The sequence below is a fragment of the Lathyrus oleraceus genome, chromosome 5 (genome assembly GCF_024323335.1).
Source record: "Lathyrus oleraceus cultivar Zhongwan6 chromosome 5, CAAS_Psat_ZW6_1.0, whole genome shotgun sequence".
Taxonomy (NCBI): domain Eukaryota; kingdom Viridiplantae; phylum Streptophyta; class Magnoliopsida; order Fabales; family Fabaceae; genus Lathyrus; species Lathyrus oleraceus.
The window spans coordinates 193336300-193351205 of record NC_066583.1 but is presented as its reverse complement, the minus strand read 5'-3'; the positions used below and the strand labels follow the sequence as shown (position 1 = coordinate 193351205).

Below are 14906 nucleotides of genomic sequence, written 5' to 3'. Positions count from 1 at the left end.
GAAAGTAGGTATTGTTGATTGAAGAAGTTGCAGAAGTTTCTGAATACCTCAGTGAAGCTTGGAGCTTTGGATTCTCCTTGAAGGTTCGGTTGTAGTTGTAATTTACACCATTGCCTTCTTGCCCAAGAATAAGAGCCAGGGATGCAAGAAGAAATCCATTTCCACAGCCTATTTCCATGCACATTGTTGGATGATGTTCTAAAAGGCTAGTGCAATCAACTAGAAGAGCGTCATCCTATGCGACATAATCATCACATGGTTCATAAACCTCGTCATGTGAACTAACAAGGCGAATCTGAGGAGCTAATTATACACCTGAACATGACACTTCTGAACTGCCTGCTGATGAGGAGAGATTTGCATACGATTCTAGTTGAAGGATCTGTATAATAGCAGCATGAACTTCCTTGTAAAGTTCTTCAATCCGTCAAGCTCAAACGCCTTCTGGTTCATCTTTAATCGCATCCTTCATGTAGGAAGTGACATGTCTACCAAAGATACACTTCCTGTGAATTTCGGCATCAGTTTGGTCCTCATGCTCGAACCGTTTTGTTGTCGCAGCAACCAAACTCCAATCTCATATTTGCTTCACTACCGCCATTGCCATTCATCTTTATCACTGCAGCACATCTCCTCACCAAATTACCTAACCGTAACCTGCAATATCACAGCAATCCATATTTCGGTTACAAAGGCCACAACAGAAAATTGGAAAGAACATGACAGCATCAAAAAAAACTCACCGTAACCGCTGATAATTGTTTGGCTCCCCACAACAGAAACTTCAGCAACAACATGTTTTTGTGAGTGGATGGATGCATGTGAATGAACATGGACAAATGTGTGGTCCATATATTGAGGAGCAATTATATGAGGGGCTAACTTCAGGTTTCTTGCCATTTGAGCCTCCTGTGTATCCTGTAATCAATGGCACAATAACTAGTCCTGTACCATTGAATTATTTCCAACAGTATCCTGACCATGTTTCCACCAGGTTTGCATACATGGGTATGAATTTCTCAGACACAACGATGTCTACTAATGGCTCCTCTTCTCGGGATATGACAATATATGGGCAAGATAGATCTTTTGAGCCTGCTGCTCTTATGGCTGTTAACACAAATTCAAAGTCTGTTTCACAGTCAAATGTCAATGACTGCACTAAGGAATTCAATCACTTGAAACTCAGAGGCATTCAGAAGAATTATTTCTTGTCAGATGTCGGGAGGAGAATGTTGTTGGCTTTATGAGGATAATAAGGGTATGAAACAAGGGCCGCATTCCATTTCAGAATTGATTTCCTAGCACCACCATGGATATCTTGAAGATTCAACAGTGATCTCCCATTTTGACAATAAGTATGGAAGCTTTGTGTTGTTGGCCGCTGTAAATGCATTGGAAGGAGATATATCTGGAACCATTTGTGTATCAGATTCCAAAAGCAATGGGGTCGGTGATGATCAGACTGTAAGGGTTCCAGACTGATTGGAAAGTACACAATCATCAAACTAGAGCTATCAGCCCTTGTATCTTGTAGGTGTAGCGTTCTCCTGCAAAAAAAAAAAAGAGTTTGTTTTATCTCGAGTCAGCAAAGTAACAGAAGACACAAATTGTAAAAGGAAATTCAAATAGAAGGGTAAGGATGTATTGGCTAAAGCTAAAACAGGCACACAAAAAAACAGTTACCTTCTTGCTCCAGTCATGTTTGTGAAAATTCCCCTGTTAAACTTTGCATATCCGATGCTAGCACTAGAGTCTTTACTCTTCCAACTGTGCCTAATTTTATCAGCAAAAGTCGAAGGATGAAGGGGGTGTTAGTGCAGTTGAGGTTTCACCAAACGTGGGTCCTACCATTAAGGCTTCTGCTGCCTCACAGATGGAGTCTGATATGGCGGCATTATCCGTTGAACTAAGCAAACTACGGACAGGAAGAGCATCCGCTGGAATGCTTGATCATATTATCGTAGAAACTGGCGGTGTCAAAATGCATTTGAATCAGTTTGCTCTTGTTTCCGTACTCGATCAAAAAACCTTATCTGTTAATTCTTATGATCCAGAGACACTTAAACAATTAGAGAACGTCACTGTTTCATCTCCATTAGGATTAAATCCTAAAACAGATGGTGAAAGATTGATTGCTGTCATTCCACCATTGGCCAAAGAGCACGTGCAGGCTATGAATAAGTTGGTGATTAAATCTTGCGAGGATACTCGGCAAAGCATTAGAGGAGCTCGACAAAAGGAAATGGATGCCATTAAGAAACTGAAGTCCATGTCTTCCCCAGCGATGACATAAAAAGATTGGAGAAAGAAGTTGATGACTTGACGAAAAAATCTATCAAGACTGCGGAAGAGTTGCACCACCAAAGCCACGTGAAAGCCATGCTCCCAAGCTCATCGTTTTCTCCTGCAAGCATTAAACCACATGAATATTCCGGTTTTCACTGCAGTAAAACACGGTTAATTATTCCAGGCTGTTAAAAATCCAAAAATTCCCAAATTGGAATTGAGACAAAAACATAGAAGAAAGCAAAACCCAGTTTACCTGTTCCTACCCAAGCATCGATTAGGGCGACCGAACCCTGACCACCCAGAAGGGGGTTTTGCAAGATACTCTTTTGAGCTCCATATGCCATCCTAAAAACCCTAATTCGTAGAGGATAAATAGTGAAGGGATTAGTGAGAAGATCGGTGGCTACAATTCGAAACGAAAAAAAACCTAATCGGAGGCGGAATTAAAAGCTACCAAACAGAAAAAAAAAACCCTAAACCTGAGAATCAAAGAAAACCTGGTTGAAGAGTTGGAAGAGCTTGAAGCTTCATCATCAACGTCATTACCGCCACCGAAGGTGAGTTTTTGCTTGAATCTTTCTGGAGCATTTCTTTGAGAGCGAAAGGGTGAGGATGGGTGAAAGTGAGACGGAGAGGGGAACGAATAGGCTAGTGTGAGCTTTTGAGTGAGAGGGTTTCAACGAGAGAGAGCAAGATATGGAGAAGCGATTTTCGAAAGAAACGCAGTTGGGAGGCGTAAGAGGGAGTTTGAAACTCATTGAACTCTTCTGGATTATGTTACAGTACCCTTTCGTTTTTTATTTCTTTTATGCATTTTCTTTTTACTTTTTTCAACAAAACCACATTTAAAACTAAAAAATTACACGTTAAGTCTTCCATTTCTTTTATTTAATAGGGTATTAATGTATTTGTTATTCCCCAATCCATTAACTCTAAAACCCAACAGCCAAGCGGCTGGGTTTAATTAGGTTAGTCCAACAGTTTCCTTTTTCTTAGTTATTTTTATTTTTAATTCTTTTTTTATTTATCTTGGTTTATATATTTAAGTTAATATTAAAATAACAACTAGTTGGTAAGTGGCCTGGTGGAGAGGAGTGGTTTCTAGGACTTTAGTGTAGTGGGTTTAATACCCCTATATGTAGCATTTTTATTTCTTTTAACATTTTCTTTTTATGTTTATGTTTTATTACTCATAGTTTTTTTATTATTGTTTAATAATGCAAATTTGATTTCTTTTAATTTCATCATTCATTCAAAACCATTTTAAAACTATTAAAATCACATTTTTTCTCGATTCAATATCGAGCCCATTTTCACACCCTCGTAAGTCGATTGTTTTTAAGCATCGCCGCCAACCTCACATAGCTTACTCTTGGGCCTTCTTACAATGAGCTCTTAAGCAACATCAACTAAACTTTCAATAATTTCAAACCTCGGTACTTTAATTGTTTTAATTTAATATTCAAATCATTTTCTAAATAAAACGTGAAGAAAAAGATTACCTGGATGGAATGTCCAGTCGTAATCCCGAATATTAGGCTCAAGCTGTAAGAGCTTGTAAGTCATAAATATTCGTCTTCTCGCCAAAATATCCGTAATTATCTCGAATCACCTTCTAAATAAAGCGTGAAGAAAAAGATTATCCTGGAGGGAATATCCAGTTATAATCCCGAATATTAGGCTCAAGCTATAAGAGCTTGCAAGCCATAAATATTCGTCTTCTCTTTAACACTCCAATATTCAAAATCATCTTCTTAATAAAGTTGGAAGAAAAAGATTACCTGGAGGGAATATCCAGTTGTAATCCCGAATATTAGGCTCAAGCTGTAAGAGCTTGCAAGCCATAAATATTCGTCTTCCCTCCAAAACATTCATAAATATTCGAATCATTTTCTTAGCAATATTGGAAAGAAACAGACTGCCTGGGTGGAATGTCCAGACGTAGTCCCGAGTATTAGACCCAAGCTGTAAGAGCTTGTAGGTCACAAGTACTCGTCTTTCAAACTTCAAAATACCTAATTCCTACCTTAATACTTTTTCAATAAAGATGGAAATGGAACATGGTGTATACCATGCACTCCTGAGGCTAGGATTCGAGATGTATATCTCGCTCATCCAAGTTCTCGCCATCACTCAAAATACCTCCAACCAATCAAACTTTTTTTCTCGCCGCCGTGCGATTAATCAAAAACCTTTTTCATAAATGAAAGATATATTGTCTTAAGTGATACAAAACAATGTTTCGGCCACGATTGTTGAGTAGAGATAAGTGACGCTTTTCCGAATGTAGATTTATAAATCCGTTCGATGTGTGGTATGCGTCCACTCCTCATCTGTTTTGGGTAAAACAATGTTTTCGTCGATTAATACAGTATAGCTTTCGCTAAAATCGACCAACAAACAAACATTTTTCTACCCAGAACTACGTAAGCCTTGATTTCTCTTTTGAGATACGTAGGAGCAGGATTTATAAATCTTGTCAGGCCCATTAATAAAAAACTTAGGTTTAGTCCTTCATCAAAAAACCAAAAAAACATTTTCCTTTATTTTATTCTTTCTTTCCCACATAATAACTTGAAAAGCCTAACATATTTAACTAACACTAACGCACACAACTGACCTAATGGTTCCCGTTGAGTACAACGGACGTGAGGGGTGCTAATGCCTTCCCCTTGCGTAATCGACTCCCGAACCCTAATTTGGTTGCGACGACCAATAATCATTGTCGTTTTGTCTAGGGTTTTATCGATATTTCCCCTTTCCTTTTTAGGAAAAAATAAAGTTCGGTGGCGACTCTGTTTAGTCCATCATTGCGAGCGTGCGATTGCGTTTCGCTTTGAAGTCGTATCCCCATATTTTTCGAGGTGCGACACCTAGGTACCATATTGATCTTTTTCCATCTCAAGAATAATAGGAATGTGGTTCCTAATATTGGAGACGGCAAGAGTGGGATGAAACTTTGATTTGGAACCTCGAAATGTGGTGTTCTTGGGCTGGCCGAAATCACCAGTATCGGCGGATTTATGGGTATCGGGGTCACTGTGTTTTGAATGGTCTAAGTCAGACATGGCTGCAGGTGGAACAGTGAAAATACACAAACAGTAGAGATAGGTGAAAACACGTACCAAACAAAACTACTTGTGAAAACACGTACAAAACGTAAACACGCAAACAGTAGCGTTGATTTACGGAGGAGAGAAGGTGCGATTATGGTGTGATACGAAGGAGTCGATCGTAGAACAGGGATCAGAATCACGTGGGTCCTTGTGCACAGTGGTGTGCGACGACGGAGGAGCGAACATAGGCGGAAGGAAAGAGAATAGAGTGGTTCTCGTGTTCAGCGGCGATGGTACAGAGGACGGTAGTCCTGTTGCGATGACAAACTTCAAGGAGGGAGAAGAAGCATGCGGCAGAGGACTGTAATGAGGGAGAAGAAGAAACGCCTCTTTGAATTTTCTTTTATTTTTAGAGAGAGGGATCAATTAGGATTGGTAGTATGTAAGATAATGGAAATCGGGTCCTTCTCATTGATCTGAATGTAATATATATACATCAATATGTAATATTTGGTCAACTATCTAATTATGATACAACATAATTATAGGAAACTAATTATGACTAATTATAACAAAATATTTTATTTTATCAATATATTCACTCCAAATATTAAGGTGATAGATGTATGGGTCATCTCATTTATAAAGTGCTCAACCTCCACTTTTCTAAGCAATGTGAGAGTTTCAACTCACGCTTGTACACAATAATCTCCCTCTTAAGTGTGAGTTCATCCACTATACTCCTCCTCAAGTAGAAGCTCTTTCACCCACATACACTTGTATCGCCTTTGCGGGAACTACAACGGATATAAAATTAAGGATTTTCTCTCTATCTCTCTCAATCCTAAATTGACACTCTCTACTTAAATAAGTGAGACAAATCGGCTAATCATATTTAGACTTTTCTCCACATAGGAAGTGAGCCCAAACCCATCAAATCTCCCCCTCATAACTATGTGGAGGAAATCTCCAAACTGACAATATCACAACAAACTTCAAATTTCCCTCTCAGTAATGCTTTAGTCATCATATTAGAACCATTATCATTTGTATGAACTTTAGCTAACTCCAACAACTTAGCATCCAAAACATCATGTATTCAATGATATCTCACATCAATGTGTTTGGACCTATTATGAAAAGTCAGATTCTTACCAAGATGAATAGTGTTTTAACTATCAACAAATAACAGATATTTGTCTTGAACAAAACCAAGCTCTTGCAAAAAAAAATTCAACCATAGTAACTCTTTGCATACTTCGATAATTGCAATGAACTCAACCTCTGTAGTATACAATAGAAACTGATTCCTATCAGGTAGCTACACTCACCCCCTTCACTTAACTAAGTTATCATTCCACTCGAAATTATCCACTAAAGCTTAACCCTATGGTTTGAATGTTGATTGTCCATTGTTCTTCATTTAATTTTTGTTTTAGGTCAACTCGAGTTTCTGAAATTCTGGTAAAGATAGAAATAGAAATAGTCCCAAAAGTTCATCATCAAATTTGATACTCATTCATGAACTTTTGATCAATGAGCCCTTGAAATTCACTAAAGTGATCTGAAATAGAAGTCCCATTCTTATACTTCAAACTTATGAAGCTATTCAACAAGAACAATTTATTAGTCCCTGATTTAGAGGCATGCAAGGACTCTATCTTCTCCCACAAAGTTTTTGCATGTGTCTCATTACCAATATGATTATAAACATTATCTTCTACATATTTTCAAATAAAACCGCATACATGTTGATGTTCAAACTCCCATTCTTCATTAGATACACAATCCGACTTTGCGGAACTAAAAACAGTAAATACAATTTCTTCACAAATAGTAAGTCTTTCATCTTGCCCTTCCATAAATGGTAATTAGAACCATTCAATAATATCATCTTCATCTTTGTATTTGACTTCATCATTCAAACAATTAAAATAGCGCTTAACCAATAACTTTGATGTCACTATTGGGTCATCATGAGGAGCATTCATATTGGGTCAAGAGAAACACACAATTGAGAGAGAGATCACATATTCACCAAAAACCTAAGTGATAGGTGTATGGATCATCTCACTTATAAAGTTCTTAACCTCCACTTTTCTAATCAATGTGGGACTTCCAACTCACACTTGTACACAACAATTTAATGGCACGTTTCCTTAGAAAAATAGAGCAACGTTTAAGGAAAAAAACACAACAAGCCATCGTGAGAGTCTGTGGTGCGTCCCCTTTTGTGGTGAAGGCTATTTGATGGACTTTTAATGGTGATTTTGAAGCATGTATCAAATGCATGGAGGTGTAGAGTCAGCATTGCAACTGATAATTTATTATTTGTGAGATCTTTAAACATTTAATACTTGAATTAGTTGGCATAGTTATGCTTATTTAAATTTGTTTATTTGTGTTTTTATGTTTTCTGCTTAAATAGTAATGATGACATCAGGTGCTCTCTTTTGTAGTTTTTGTGTGTTTATTTGAGTATAAGAATAACATTGATGACAAGTTCTGTCACGCCATATAATTTTGACCAGGACTCTATAGGATTTGAGTTAGAATATGCTAGTAGAATGTTTGAACTACAACGTTAAGAATGACGTGGAAGAAAAAAAATAACTAGTGTTGAGTTGTAAAATTTAAAGGATAATGATGAACACTAAAAGATAAAGTTTTGAAAAAAAAGTTGTTTTAGTGTTGTCACTGGCTTCTTAGCAAATGCCGCGTCGTGAAAAATACAGAGTCGCTACCAGATTTTATTTATTCAAAAGGAAAATAAAAATATTGATAAAACCCCAAAAGAATGGTTGTCATAACCAATAGTGGATTCAGGAGTTGGTTATGCAAGGGGAATGTATTAACACCCCTCACATCTGTTGTACTCAACGGGAACCACTTTGCTTGTTCTTTGTGCGTTTGGATGTTGTTATCTAAAGGTTACTTGATATTGGTTAATGGAGAAAAATTAGTTTTAAATTAGTGTGCTTGCCAAGGATTCGATCCCTTGTGCCTACGTATCCTCATTGTGCAACATGGAAGTCAGAGCTCCGTAGTTCTGAGTACAAAATGGAGTGTGTGTTGATTATTTTTAATTGACGATGTTAACGTTTATGTTCTAGCGGTTAATGTTGCTTGCATTCTCGCGCATGGGAGACTTAAGTGTTTGTTTGTTTCCAGTAGAATGGATGCGCTTGGATCATATTCTAGCAGTTAAACATGACTTGTCTTCTCGTGCATGAGAGGCTTAAGCGTTGTTTGTACCACGGTTAAACGGAAGTAACATGTCCTTTGAGAAAAGGTTTGAAAAGATGATCTAAAGCAGAAATTTGGATTTGATGAGTTGTGGTTGATTTTAGACTTGGAGACAAGTATCAGACCACAAAATAGGTACGACCGACAATCTGAGTACATGGGAGTTGCGAGGACAGTGGCATCCAACCCCTCTTTTTCGTCCAAAGAGTTTTTTTTATGAAATATGTTTGGCGAGTTTAATCATTGGTACTTAGAGGGAGACAAGTATCTAACCCTTGACTAAGTATGGCCAACAATTAGAATACTCGGGAGTTGAGAGGACAATGACATCCTAACCATTCTTTTTCACTCTCAGAGCATCGAATTAAACTCGTTTTATTGTTATGTGTTTTGAATGGAAGTTAAGCATCCGGCCACAAGTTAGGTACGGCCGACAACCCAAGTACTTGAGTGTTGTGCACAAGTACGTACACCCCCCATTGTCTTCTAGTTTATTGAGAAATTATTTTGAAAAGGCACTTGACGTTGGATCAAGTGTTTGGAATTTATTTGATCATGAAAGATGTGAGAAGAATGTGATAAAGATAGAAGTGTGAGAATGGAATGGAATGAATGAGATACTTGACGTTGTATCAAACACTCGCGTTGCTATCAAGTGGATTTAATTTGGAAAAGCATTTGACGTTGAATCAAGTGTGTTTTTATTCTTTGGAAAATATATTTTTATATTTTCATTTTATCTTGTTAATTAACATGCAATGGAAAGAAATAAAGGAAAGGGAAATCCTAAGCTATTACATGTTCATGGGAATGAGGGACACTTTACCCACAATAAGGGATGGTACAAATTAATACATCAAATGGAAAAGATTCACATATAAGTTACAACCAATACCATGCCTAAAACAATCAAGTGGCCATGGTAATTCTCAAGCACAATCACACAATACAAATGAGAAATGCAACAAGGATGCAAGTTAGAAGCTAGGTCTAAAGTTATACATGATCAAAATGGACAATTAGAGGTAAATGGAATCATACAACAAATGAGATTTCAATCAAAATGAATTAAAATCTAATGGGAAACTAAATTGAATTTAACCACAAAAACCATTGGAAATTAGCATGCTATCATGGTGAATCATGGAATTTAGAAATGAATCAATGAATTTTAACCTAATCAAGAACCTAGGTTAATTATATGTTAATCATGTTACTTCAAAGGTAATTAAAACTCAATGTCAACAATGGTTCAATTAAAACCTAATGGATTCTAAGTAAACATGTTAATCCTAATTGTTTCTATATCAAAAAATGTTAAAACAATTAACAACAAAAATATGTAAAAAATGCCACACAAAAAATTGCTAAAATGAAATAAGAAAAAAGGGAAAGCAGGGAGGGGGTTTGAGTTGGCAAAGAGTGCAGAAATGAAACTGAGATGCAAGCCCAATGCATAAGGTCCACACGCTTCTTTCCTTTAATCAGGGTGTGTGTAGTATTGTGAGGTGAAAATTAGAAAATAGCATGGGCTTGGCGGTAAGGTTGGCCCAATTCATCAAGGGAGAGGGAATAGCTAAGGTTCATATCAACTTTGAAACTAAACAAAACGCATGCTGAAGCAATTCAATACCTCACCTAAAAACCCACCTCCTCCAATGCGTCGGAGGTCGGCTTCAGCGGCGGCAGAGGGCCGAAACATGAAATCTATACATCACCCTCTACGTCTATTCATTCCCTCTCCATATCCGCGATCAATTTTAACCAATTCAGCCTCTAAAGCCTAAACCGATTCAAAATGCTCAAGAACCCTAAAAGCTTAAAAGTTAAATTAAATGTTCATCTTGGGGAATCAAAGCCCAAGAGGTTGGGGCTTCGATTCCCATACCCTAACTCATATTCCGGTAACTGAATTGAAGTGAAAAGAGGAAAAAATGAGGCTTACGCTTCCGGAGAAGGTGAAGATAACGACTTGATTCCGGTAGGGTTCTTTACTCTGAGTCTCTTTTCTTGCTTGCTGAATTCACTTCTTCTTCCCCTATTCTTCTATTGATTTGTTCTGGTCAGTTTATGTTCAATTCAAGAGTGAGGTTGAGTGAATGTTCTGAATTGACGAGTGAGGTAATGAAAGTGATTATGATATTAGGAATTTGATGAACCGAGGGATAAGATTGAATGATTGGGGAAGGGTGTGAAAAATGGAATTCGAAGGAGAGTTGGAGTTCTGATGAATGAAGGTGATTGATTATTCGAAGAGAGTGAAGAATGATGAATGAATCAGTGATGGATTAACAGATGTTGAGTCATAAAGAAATGATGGTGAATGGTATATTTGGTAAAATTGGAATATCCAAGAGTGAATTGGAGATGATTGATGATTTTTATAGGTGGTTGGAGTTTGTTAGATTTAGGTGCAACTGATTGTGAAAGTTAGTTATGCAGTTCTGTTTTAGTTCCATTGAGTTAGTTGATTGAATTGATGCAGTTAGTTTCAAGGTAGTTTCGATTTCAGTTAATGGTTAATGGTTGGTTAGGAAAGTTAGGTTAGTTATTGAATGCTACTATGTTGAATGAATGTTGCAGCTATTGGAATGCTGTCATGACTGCTACTAATGCATTGTTAGATGAATTGCATAGTTTGATGATGATGCTATTTGGATGTATGGAATGTCATGAAATGTTTGATATTGGTTGAATATGAATGTAGGCTATGGCTATTATGATGTATGTTTTGAAATGGTTGTTGATTCTAATGATGTGCAACATGTTATGTATGCAATGGATGCTATGGATATGTGTTATGTTTTGGATATTGGAACTATTTTGTCAATGTGGTTAGGCCTGGTTGAATAGGCAACTACATGATAGTTTGCTTTACTATCATTTGACTGAATGTTGTGGCTTGGTTATGAATGTTGGTTTTGCACTGTTGTTGTTCATGCATTTCTTGAATGTTTAGAAATAGTGATGCATGCCTTGTTTGGAATGTAATGTTAACATGGATGACGGATAGGGTTGTTGTGATGACTAGTGAATGTATGGCGTTGTTGTTATGTTTAGCATGTGTTTGGATGTGTGATGTTAATGATGCTTCGTATGAATGCTTAGGTTTAACTTTGCTATGAATATTAATAAGGTTTGCATTGTGGCTAGCTTGTCAATTCTTGTTATGTGTGATGTTTAGCATGTGTTTGGATGTGTGATGTTAATGATGCTTGGTATGAATGCTTAGGTTTAACTTTGCTATGAATATTAATAAGGTTTGAATTGTGGCTAGCTTGTCAATTCTTGTTATGATTGAAATTTTTGGTAGTGAAATATATTGGTTTAGTTGGTTTTGTAGGGTATGCAAAAGTGGAGATTTTAATTCAACGAAGCCTCTAAGCATGAAGACACACGAGAACTTGGTGAATGCAACATTAAAAGCAAATGGATCCTTTAAGATTCAAAAAGATGACTTGGTGGAGAAGCAATGCAAGAAATAAGGTTTATGATGGTAAAAAATAGTTAGTTCACTTTGGTCAAATTGTTGATCAAAAAGTCAACAGTTGATCAAAAGTCAACTTATGTATAAAATAGTATTTTTTTTGGATGAAATAATATGTAATGTAATGACTTTTGATGTATTGATGTAATGAAACTTTGTAATGAACTCCCCTTTATTTGAAATGCAAATGGACTTGGAAATGAAATGGACTTTGAATGAATCATGAAATGAACTTGAATAACATATGACTTAATGGAATGAATGAAATACACCTTGAAGTGAAGTATGCACCACAATGCCCTTTGACCAAATGAATTATGTCATGCTATGAATTAAACCAAATGAATCATGTAATACCATGGAAATGAACTTGAACAAATGAACCCTAATCAAGCAAAAAGATAATGACCATGTAAAGCTTTGGAAGGAGTCTTAATCAAGCAAATGAATCCTTCATAATAGACCCAATAAATCAGATGAATCCTCAAACTTGAATGTACACACAATGGCTAGTAGTGCCATAATCAGAAACTATGGTTTTAGGGGTTTGATTTATCATGATGATGCTTACAACCATGGTGCAAGAATTAAGGTTTCCAGACTATGTTCCATGGTAAAGAACCAAGATGAAGGGCTCACACATACAAGCATGCCATGGAAGAAATCTGACTTAGGGTTCAGCCTCCATTCAATGCTTTGTGTGATAAAGACTCTTGAATCCATGATTTTATGCCCAAACCAAAAGTTAGGTGAAAATGAAAAGGGGAGGACAAATTTTGGGGTATGACAGAGGATTAAATACCAGAATATCCAAAAAAAAAATCCCGTTGGGAATGCATGAATGTAATGTGAGGTAAGTGTATTAGGAAGTTGTTTAATGGGGTTTTGGAGTGACGATTTGGCTAGTACGATTTTGTATATAGTAATCTTCTGGGGATTAGCTGACATATATGTGGGGAAAATAGGGTAATTGTAAAAGAAATGTTAGGCATGTGTGATATATGCAATACTCTATGTATGCAGTATATGCGATTTTTTTTTTGTTTTCTTTGCCTCCACTAACAAGTTTTGGACGGTATTGGTAACAAGTGACAAGGTTCTCCGCTAGGGAATATGCTATGTAAGAGGGTTTGAAGATGGTTTGCTAGGCGGGACCTAATCTTTGGAGTGAATGACGAATTCACTAGGGATATCGTTTTATCGTACAAAAGGTAAATGAGAATTTACTAACAAAAGATTAAGAAGAAAGATTGATAGAAGTTATGGTTTCTTATGCAAAAGGCAATGAGAAGTCTTTAACAAAAGGTTAAAAAGGAGGGTGAAATAAACACGGACGGGTGATGGATATCAATATAGGCGAGTATTGGAAGGAGTCAACACGCATGAAGGTTAGAACTCAATACAGACGAGTATTGGAAAAAGAATTGACACAGACGAGTGTTGAAACTCACAAACGAGTATTGGAAGGAGAAATAACACAAATGAGTATTGGAAGTCAATACAGACGAGTATTTGGAAAAGATAAACATAGAAGAATGTTAGAATTCAATATAGACGAGCATCGGAAAAAGAATTAATACAGACAAGTGTAGAAGATCAGGGCCGATTCTTTTCCTGTGCAAGCTGTGCAGTAGCACATGGCCTCACTTTTTGTGGGGCCTTAAAATAACTATTATTAGTGAATATAAAAAAATTAATAAATAAAAATATTTTTGTATCACATATAATAAATAAAATATTAAATGCTGAAAAATAGGATATTTGGAAACCAAACGTTTTTTTTTCTCCTTTCTCACACGTTCTCACTTCTCTCTCCTCCCAAACGTTATTCTCTTCTCTCTTTCTCTGTTAGAGCTGTTTGAAACCAGAAAAAAATATCTTATTTTTCATTTTCAATCATCTCTTTTATCAGGTTAGTTTATTCAATTAGTTACTTTCCATTTATTTTTATTGTGATTATTTGATTTTGAACGTAGAAAAAATAGTAATTTTAAATTTATTTTAAATTTTAGGGTGAAATCCTATTTTATTTCCTGTATCAATATTGATTTTAGATTTTAGATTTTAGATTTTAGGGTGGAAATGAGGGTAACTTGTGTTCTTTATAAAATTATATATATAAATAAATAAAATTTTAGGGTGAAATGAGATACTAGTATACTGTATATACTACTCAGTAGTATCAAAATTCAAAACAAGAATACTATTGGTGTTGCCGTGTTGGTGACGATTTTTATACTTACTTTTTCTCATAAATCTTTCACAGCAAAATTAGTATGTATTAGTATTGATATTTTTTATGATTAATTTATAATTTATTTAATTAAATATAATTTATTTTCTTACTATTAATTTATAATTTACTTTTAATTTATAATTATTAATTTTTTATGGTACTATATTAGAGAAGAACACAACATAATAAAATATAATTGAATATTAATTAAAGTCTTTTCTCCATGATTTAATTATTAATATTTTTTGATGATTAATTTATAATTTTTTTTATTTAATGTAATTGATTTTTTTTGTTATTGATGTAGGAACACAATTTCACAACAGGATAATTAGTAGATCACCGACGGACACAAAATACATTGTGAAAAATTTCAGGTTTTTCTTATTATGCCTCCTAAGAATAGAAAATTTGAATGTGGGAATGATAAACGTAAGAAAAAGAAAAAAATTGAAGAGTTAATTCAATCTCAAGTAGGAGCTCTTGATAAATTTTTAGCTATTGAAAATGATATTTTGGAGACAATAAAATATGAAGACTTAGTGGACGATTTTGCTTCAAAAAGTGTTCGTAGGAAGACTCTTTTTAT

General features: G+C 35.7%; 1 long non-coding RNA gene and 1 pseudogene across 1 annotated transcript; both read left to right on the top strand.

The window, feature by feature from the left end:
• The first annotated feature begins 1031 nt into the window (after nucleotides 1-1031).
• Nucleotides 1032-2481, top strand: LOC127079643 (uncharacterized; annotated as a pseudogene).
• Nucleotides 2482-10124: 7643 nt separating this feature from the next.
• On the top strand, nucleotides 10125-12286 carry LOC127082711 (uncharacterized). Its single transcript, XR_007788202.1, has 2 exons — nucleotides 10125-10575; nucleotides 11926-12286. It is a non-coding gene; the product is annotated as an uncharacterized LOC127082711 (long non-coding RNA).
• The last annotated feature ends 2620 nt before the right edge of the window (nucleotides 12287-14906 follow it).